The sequence below is a fragment of the Triticum dicoccoides genome, chromosome 3B, assembly GCF_002162155.2.
Source record: "Triticum dicoccoides isolate Atlit2015 ecotype Zavitan chromosome 3B, WEW_v2.0, whole genome shotgun sequence".
NCBI lineage: Eukaryota > Viridiplantae > Streptophyta > Magnoliopsida > Poales > Poaceae > Triticum > Triticum dicoccoides.
Window position 1 is genome coordinate 403,595,235 of NC_041385.1, and position 9,759 is coordinate 403,604,993.

Consider the following 9,759-nt stretch of genomic DNA (forward strand, 5'->3'; position numbering starts at 1 on the left):
CGTCCGAAAATACTTGTCATCAAAATGGATAAAAAGGGACGTATCTAGAACTAAAATACGTCTAGATACATCTCCTTTTATCCATTTTTATGACAAGTAGTACTTCTTACCCAAAGGAACTTTATATCCAACAGACACAGAATATCCATTTGACTATTGGAAATTACTGATCTGATGTCGAAGTAATTGCTGCATCGCCACCAAACTATTGGAAATTACTGATATGATGTCGAAGTAATTGCTGCATCTCTTAAGCTAAAGTAGACCGAGCTATTCCCTATATTAGCATATTACTAAGATAAACAGAAGGCACTGTAGAAACATTTAGGACGTGAGCTTGTCAATCTCAATGTGGAGGGACACTAGCTTAGCCCTGGCTAGCAGCTTGGGCGGAACTGTGAAGAAGGTCAGCTCTTGCACGGCAACGTCGCCCAAATCCTTGCTGCTTGTAACCTCCATTTCCACCTTGATGGTGTCGGTCGTGCCTTTGGGCTCCCCCGGTGGGCCGTTCGCCCACAGCTTAGCCACGTAGTGCGGCAGTGGGACGCTCCCGCTCTGATGCAAACGACCGACACGATGATAGGCGCGCCGATTTCGAGCACGCCGCCGACCAAGAAAAACGCGCGGCCATACTCCTTCGCGAACAGCAAGAGATGTGTCTCCGACAGTGGCACTTGCAGCTGGAGCACCATGTCATACTGGATCCTGTGCACGGGCATGGGATGCACAGTGCTGATGTGGTGGCAGAGCGCTAGCGGAGGGCCTTCGTAGCCGTAGACGGGCACGGGCATTTGCAGGGCGCGAGAGGACACACACTCTGGTGATCGGCGAGCTTCTGGTAAGTGACGTAGAGCCCACAGCCTTCGTGCGGGCACTCCACCCTCACCGACGAAAGGACGGCGTCCATTGCTGTGTTCTGCACGTCGAAGCCACCACCGCGCTCACACTTCTGGCACTGCCGTTGGTTCCCGGGGCGCTCGACGCAGCAGTCCGCGCAGGCCAGGTGCCCTCCCTTGCACTGCACAAATCAATCAAATAGCACATCAATCAAGAAACCTGCACCTTGCTCGATCAGTCGAACGGACGAGGTGTATTTGAACCTCATACACTTGAGGCTTTAAGGGGCGTAGGCACAAGGGGCAGTGGAGCATGGTGAGGTCCATCGAGACCATAGAGAGCTCCATTGTCGGGTCATGTTCCGTCTGCATGATCTCGCCCTCCTCGTGCACAACCATCTCTCGCTTTAGGGCCGGGGCATTACAAAGCTTTACTATCACATATTCATACTACTTCAAGGTGCATTAAATCAACGCATGCAAGTATCAACAGGAGAGTCACAGCATGCATGCATGCGCTGTAATTAATGCATCGGTAAACGCAAATTATGGAAATAGATCGAGTGCAGTGCTTTGATGTGTCGCATCAACTCGTACAACAACGAGAAGTTTGATTATCCTCTCCCTCATGGACTGCACCTGCCTTTGGTTGTATGACAGGTTGGCCACCCACCTGTGGGCCCACCTGTCATACACGCAAAGGCAGGAGCACTAAGTCAATGAAGTTGCGTCCCTCCCTCACCCATGAGCATCATGGCTGGCAGGACTAGGAGAAGCTTTCGCTACACGCTCTCCCTCCCGCACGTGGTGGACATGCACCAGTTCAATCAGTGTCAGATGGCCAGAAGCATACTGTAGTACTCCTCCGGTGCAGTAGTACTCCATCATTGTTCGACTTCCCGAAGATGCAAAGAGCCAAGCGCAGCCCAGACGCTCGTGTGGCAGTTTCATGTGTAGAGTAGTCTAGGATAGTGTGTACAGTGCTTGTAAGCTTAAAATCGTTGGGTCGGCTCCATGCTATGTGGTCGTCTTGAAGTTTTTTTAATTAAAATAGTCTTCTGGCCCTACCTGTCATTCTGGTGATTGTAGTTTGCACGCTCATCTGGTCAAGACAGGAATATATATTATAATTTGTGGTAGGTAAACGTTAGAGGTTGTAGCAAATATATTGTACACTGCGGGTCTTTCAGCCAAGTTTAGAGGCAAGCATGTGTGGCCAATGCTATGATGTGTCGCGTCAACTTGTACAACAAGGAGAAGCTTGATTTTACTACTACACGCCTTCTCCCTCGCCCATGCGTGCGGTTGCTCGCAGACAAGGATAGGCTTTCCCTCCCGCTCGCGGTGGATGGACATGCAGCGGTGAATTCGATACTGTAGAAGTAGTAGTAGTAACATCATTGTTCGTCTTCTCGAAGAGGCGAAGAACCAAGCGCAACCCGAACATGGAAGTTGCGATCCTTGGAGCAAACATATAGCCAGGCTCTTGCACGAGACAAAATTGCTATGTGAGCCCACTATTGTAGTATGTACTTGCTAGTATAGCCCTGTAAACCAGAAAGGAGTATTTGCCTTTCTAGAGATTTCAACAAGTGACTAGACTACACCGAGATGGAGTACATATGGAGCAAAATGAGTGAATCTGCACCGTAAATAAATACGTAGTTCTCCCGTTTTCCTCTCCGCGGTGCACAATATTGAGTATACTGACTAGTCTCTTTTTGACACACATTTACATTTTTTTAACACAGTACAGACGCAAGCAGTCATATACACACACATACACTCACCCCTATGAACGCACACACCCACACCCTACCCCTATGAGGCTAGTTCCAATGCATTGGTGCCTACATGAGGTGCTAATAAGCACATTAAAAACTTTAGCAACTAAAGTCCCCAATGCATATGTGCTTAACTTGTTGGTGCTAAGCATCCTTCATTTAATGATTTTGCAACTAAAGTTCTTCATGCATTGGCGGGATCCTTCCAATTTAAGTGTTTTGCCTAGGTTCTTGTGCTTGGCATTGTTTCTTCCTAGGGTCACCACACTCATGTCTCTCCTCTTAATTACCTTGCCACATCAGAGTTTTTGCCTACATGGCAGCCTTAGCACTTGTACAAGGTGGAGCATTGGGAGGGGCCTGAGCACCTCCGAAAGACTGAGCCGACACTATCATCTTAAAATTTACGAAGTCACCATAGGCACCTCTTCATCGACGGGAACGTCTCCTAACACACGATAGACGCGAGCGGTAGTCGCCTCCATAGGTGCTTGAATGCCAAGGAGGGAGAGGGTAGCAATTCCCGAGACGTTGAATGGTCAATGATGCATCCTCAACTACAAGCAGAGGGCATTAATTGGAGAAGAAGAATAGAGCCAGCATGATGTGAATGCAATAGAGTTTGGACTCTCATATAAAGGCGCCCCACCACTCCAATCCATCTACTCCTAGTCTCTACGCAACACTGCTCACTCCAATCCAACCAAGTGACCAGAAGGCACAAGCACCTATGGAGGCGATGGACGCGAGCGGCAGTCAGCTATGCCAAATCATCCAAGGCACCGGCCTGCGGCCCCGCACCGCGCAGCTTTTCCAGACGGTGCTGGCGACCGTCGGCATAGTAGCCCTCGCCGACGCCAGCTTCGCCTCTCGCATGGACGACATGATGGCCAACTCCGTCCGCAAGTTCACCGCCATCAAGAAGCGCGTGGATGACCTTGCCGTACTACTCCAGCCCGCACGCCCAGGCTCCTCATTGCCTGCCACCCTCATCGACCTCCATGGTGACGAACTCTTTCAAGCCCTGGTGGCCCTGCAGGTGCCAGAAGTCGTGACGAAGAATGTGCACGTCGAGGCCGTGCTCGCCGCGTAGCGCCTCGCCATGTAAGAAACTGTCGACCTGCACATCCACGCCTACAAGGAAATCGTCTACATGGGCCACTACAAGGCAAGCGAGGACAGAAAGACGTTGGCCTTCTTCCAGCGGCTGGAATCTTTGGACGCCATTGTTCAGAAGCACGTCAACCTGGCCACGAAAGCCGCTGCTACTTAGTCGCCGTTCGGTGGGCCGGCGCCTTGACTCGAGGAGGTGGATGTCGTCGATGGATGCATCTCTTTTCTTGCCTCCTGTAACCAGCACTGCATCACCTCATGGCCTTAATGTTTTATTAGTATAGTAGTCCCTCCGTTCCCAAATATAAGTCTTTCTAAAGATTCCGGCAAGTGACTACATACGGAGCAAAATGAGTGAATCTACACTCTAAAATATGTCTACATACATCCTTATGTTGTATTCCATTTGAAATAGTATCTAAAAAGGCTTATATTTAGGAACGCAGGGAGTATATGGCATTTTTATTCCAGTCATAACATTTTCACTGTGAGGTGGGGCCGCAGTTGAGCAAACCCACCCAGCCCACCGGGCGTCGGCCGAGTTTAGAATTAGAAAAGAGAAACGAGGGAGGAGAGCTAGCTGTAGGATGGACGCTGTTGTTAGATGGGACTCGTGTTGATAGAATAGGAGTATTGAGCACTCGTACCTCTTCTTTTTTGAGGGAAAAAATAGTCGTATGTCTAGTACCACTAGTTGGGTGCGTGCGACCTATAGCTGTCATCACTTTAGGTCTCCTTTTCAAACCGCAGCTACGCTTCAGAGTATGTGTTTTTTCACGCATTTATCCTCCTATATGTACTCCTAGGCTATTTCCATGTGCTCCCTTTCACTGACATGTGGGACATAGAGCATCTGGGTCGTAGTGCATGCACGACTCGGAGCATATGCCGGGGTACAGTACATGCAAACCCCCCGCAGAAGAATAAATAAATGAATGAATTACTACATGAAACCGGATTATTTTCATAGAAACCGGAGCACATTCACTAAATTTTGGACATAACACATTTATAAAAAATGACCGGACCTAAACCAGTCTAAGGGCCTCTTTGATTTTCCCGCAAAAATAGGGCCTCTTTGATTTTTCCCGCAAAAAAAGGGCCTCTTTGATTCGCAGGATACTGAAAACACAGGAATGGGGTAACTATGATGGCGATGAACCGAGACGAGGAGAACTCTAACTCAGTTAGAGGTTAGAGTTGGATTCTAACCCTCAACTAACTCTAAACCAAAGAGGTGTATGGATGGCAGGGTTAGATTGAGAATAAATGCTCTTTCTCAATCATTTGACTACTCTGGACCATATTTCCTGCCGGATTTGGTGTTGCCGGCTCTTGTGTGGCCTCCTCCCGCACACATTTGACATAAAAGAACCATCTTTACAAATCAAGCATGCAAAACATGATAAATTTTACTTTGTCCATACAAATGAGATATCCCGCTTAAACATACAAGTCGTCAATCAAGCTTCACAAAAAAATACACTCCATGAAACAAAGCATGAGCTAACTCATCATGGAAGTCATTCACGATAGGGAGGGAGCCCAGAGCCCCTCACGCACCCAGGGAGGAGCTTGTCATCGTCGCTCTGGAGGAAGGCTCTGTACAGCCCAAGCCCCGGGAACCCCTCAGACGCTGGTGCTTGCGAGTTGAGGTCGACACCGCATGGGTAGCAGGGCCGCTTGCCGCCGACTACGAACTTAATCTTGGGGCCTCTAGAAATAATGCAAGCCTGAAACTGAAATACCTAGAAAGGTGAACTGAATCTTTGGTCCTCTAGAAATAATGCAAACCTGAAACTGAAATACCTAGAAAGATGAACTGAATCTTTGGGCCTCTAGAAATAATGCAAGCCTGAAACTGAAATACCTAGAAAGGTGGACTGAATCTTTGGGCCTCTAGAAATAATGCAAGCCTGAAACTGAAATACCTCGAAAGGTGGACTGAATCTTTGGGCCTCTAGAAATAATGCAAGCCTGAAACTAAAATACCTAGAAAGGTCAACTGAATCTTTGGGCCTCTAGAAAGATTTATTACCTCCTCAAGCAGCATCAAACAATTCCATGCGTGCACCACAAATCTATACCAAGTTTGATCAGGATCTACTTTTCCAAATCAGAATTAGCGCTAGAGCGAGCAAAATCAATGATATGGTTGTGAGACAGAGAAGGAACAAACAAACTCACCCCTCTCGCGACCTCCCTGGTAGATGCATCGCCGCTGCGCACGACAGAGGGAGAAAAATGATTGGTGAAGGGGGAGCGGGGCGACCTTCGAAGGTCAGAGGGAGAAGGCGGCCGGAGGAGAGAGAGGGCGAGCGGCAGAGTGGCTCTTGGGCGAGCGGCCCGATGGGGAACAGAGAGGAGTCGTGCGAGGGGGGGAGGGAGCGATCTGGTGCGAGCAGGGGAGATTTTTTTAGTTCTCTTTTAGTGGGCCCAAGGATAACTAACCCAATTAGAACCTCTCCATCGGGCTAGTTTTTTTAGCCGGGTTAGAGCAAACTAGCTCAAACTAACCCCTCTTGTTTCGATAATTTGAGGCTATTTCAACCCAAGCTAGCTCTAACTCAGGGATCCAAACAAAGAGGAGTAGTACTCTACATGCTACAGTCTAGACCATAGCACATTGTTTTTATGGCCATATCACCACATTGTTTTCTACTGCTGGTTCACTGGGATACCGTGGTTCACACTCCTGGTTCACCGGGCTGCCGTGGTTTGCACTCCTCCGACATGAGTAGTAGTAGTAGTATATACCGCATCATTCTTTGCTCCGTCTTACTACGTACTTCACCGACATGTGGGAGAGCCAGCATCTGGGTCGACGTGTCATGCACCAGATTAGAGTGCGGAATGGAAGGGGGGCATCACCCCGGTCGTAGCGCCAGTAATTCATGACTATAGTGAGTAGTCATATCACAAGTATTTCCAGTAGTAATGCACCGTCAAGTCGCACATCCCGACCTTTCTAGCAAAGTTTGAATCCACCACTCCCTCACCCTCCTCGCCTCTCTGTCAAACCGCCTACCCGAAAACTGCCGCGCGTACTGCCCGGGAAAAGCCCCGCCGTCAACTTTTAACTACGCGAAAATAGTCCGCGCTTGTTCGTTCTATATAAATACTAGTACTGTATGTTTATTCACCCGTGGGGTTGTTCAACGAATGGAGGGCCGGGGAGCACAAGTGAACAATACTAGTAATACTAGTAGTAAGTAGGAGTTGTACAGTTAGTCACCTTAGATAGAGAATTTATTTTCTTTAATGCCACGTACACAAATTGAAACGCTTATTGTGGAGAGAAAAAGATAATCACTCCACTATATATGTATGCAGGGGTCTGGGCGCTTGCTTTACTAGGCTTGCTCTCTTCATTCTTTCATCCTCTCCAGATCTAAACAAGACAGCGGTAGCGGCATTTTCTCTCTGCTCACCGCTGGTCAAAGATTCGGCCGGATCCCTTCCGCCGGTGTGTGTAGAGGACTAAAAGGTGCATCGTTCACGCGGTCATCGCCACTGAGGGAGAAAACCCACAGCTGCCGTCGGGGCCCAATCCTCTGCCCGTGCCGTTCTCTCCGACACAGCGCTGGCTCGGGAGGTCCTCCGACCCTTCTTCCTCCCTACCGTATCGTGCGCAGATCGGACCTGCCACCGCCGACATACCGACGAACATTAAGTACAAGTTTTTCGAAAGCGGCCTTGGTCTACTGCCCCATCTCCCAACGTGTCTGCATGTGCATATTTTTCCTACTTCCATCAGCTCTTCCAAATCCACCTAATTTTTTAGTATTATTAGAGGTAAAGCTACTTCATGCATTCGAATCTAGGACTTGGTTCAAACAACGAAGAAAGGGGGATCGTAGCATGAATCTAGGACTTGATTCAAAGAGGAAATAACAGGGGGAAAGTAGTAGAGACCGGATACCCAACAGGTCTCTTGGTTGAAAAGGGAGATAATGGGAAAACTCGGTACAAACTGGATAAGGAACAGATCAATTATTGGTTGAAAAAAGGATAGAAAGTGGCGGCTGGTGGACAAGTCAACAGAGTATGTCCAGGATTATATTTGCTGCCCTCACATAGTAAAAGGTCTCCAGGATTAGATTTTCTTCCCTCACATAGTAAAAGGTCTCCAGGATTAGATTTGTTGCCCTCACATAGTAAAAGTTCTACAGGATTAGATTTGGTGCCCTTACAGAGCATGAACAAACTCGGCATCACCACTTTATGCCTCCTTATAGGCACACTGTGCTGATGCATCCACTGTCGCATGTCCTTATACCAACCTTTTGTTGTTGTTAATGTAAGGGCGCATGTATAATGAAGCGATCACACTGTTACCTTAAGGACATGTCTAACCAGTGTTATTGTTAATCCAGAGATATGATGCAATTAAACCGTGTTAACAAATGGTACTCCTGTTGTTTTCCCCAGTATGATAAGTAAGTTGCTTCTTTAGGCTGCTGAGTGACCTAGTGTCCCCACGGTCCCATGTCCTTAAACCAACTCTTTAGCTGCTATTGATTTATTGTATCTGGTAAACAAGCAATGCCACCATTAAAGTAATCCCATATTTGACGAATGTCATAGTTGATCGTAATGCTTCCGGTAACATGAAGCATTGCTGACATTTTAAAATTTCTACTGTCCTTGTGTGATTGCCATGAACATAATTAATATGCTTCTTTTCATTTCGTGTAAGTTTCGTATATTCTTATTGACCAGCAACTGTTTACTTTCTATCTTTTTGTGCAGATAGGGATATCCATTTCACCTGTTGCTATTCTGACCTTTTGGTGAACTCCACAAAACACTTTTTTGGAATGAGTGTCTTGTGCAGTTCAACTAAAATGTCACGTGGGCAACATCTCTCAATTTTGGTGGAACTGCACAAAATGGTGATTGAAGTTTCCAAAATCTCCATCAAATTATGCTGGTAATCTCGTGCAACATTTTATTAGCTTTTGCAAGATGAGCCGTCACTGTCACCACAATGGCACTTTATTTTAGTGGAACTACACAAAAGGATAAGCAAATTATAGTTGCACCTTACATGAGCAGGACAGCCAACCTCAATGTTGCTGAATTTTAGTGCAACTACTAAAGAACAACCTACCAGCTCACGAGAGCAAGTACTTCTTGCTAGCTGAATGATGCAATCTTTGCTTCATTTTAGGTGAACTGCAGAAAAAGGCACATGAATTAAATCATGGAACTCCAGGCTGGCCTCAACCGAGTGGAGTTGCGGGTTCACCATATCGAGTCATGGCGGTATAGGGCCCCTCACACCGATTGCTTCAACTAGTGCCACTATTATAGTAATCATGCTCTTTCTTATCTGTGCAAACAGGAATACTCTACTACAGATGTTGTGATGGTCAAGAGCATTCACCAAGTTCTTGGGTTGTATGACACGGCTAGCCAAGATGGATTTAATCCTGATATTCACGTTATCAAAAGGCTCTAATGGGTTGGTTCTGAATCTTGCAAGCTGGGAATCAATGAGATGTGTAGGCATCTTTGTTGTACTTATTATTTGAATCTTATTTGTTGGTTCTGAATCTTGCAAGTTGGGAAACACGACATGATGATGCAGAGGACAACAAGCATAACAAACTATTCAAACTTGGTAGTATTTTTTGTGTGAAAGTGCGGCAAATGTGCTGATCATGTGCGTCCTTAGAATAATAATTCTAATTGTTGTGCATGTTGATCCTGTGACACTGATAGGACGAGCCAATGCATTGCTTGTTTTAAGAATAAATTTTAATTAAAGCTAATTAAATTTAAGTAAAGTGACCACTAACACTTGTTATTACAGTACCAATACAGACCCACTCGTGAACCGACGTGTGTGGTCGGAATAGGTTTCTTAATGGAGGCGTTTGAATGCGCCGAGGGTGCATATTCTACCGGGCATGCAGCGGACGAAGGAGGGGTAGTAACTGTTGTCGCCTATACACACTCAGTTTACTGTTGAATCCAGTTCCCCAGGAGCTGAAAAATGAACTGCTACTGCCGCCTACTCA

The 9,759-nt window shown here is 46.9% G+C and overlaps 1 pseudogene; it reads right to left on the bottom strand.

Annotated features, from left to right (window-relative positions):
* Positions 1-324: 324 nt before the first annotated feature.
* Positions 325-1,499, bottom strand: LOC119282800 (annotated as a pseudogene).
* Between the last annotated feature and the right edge of the window lie 8,260 nt (positions 1,500-9,759).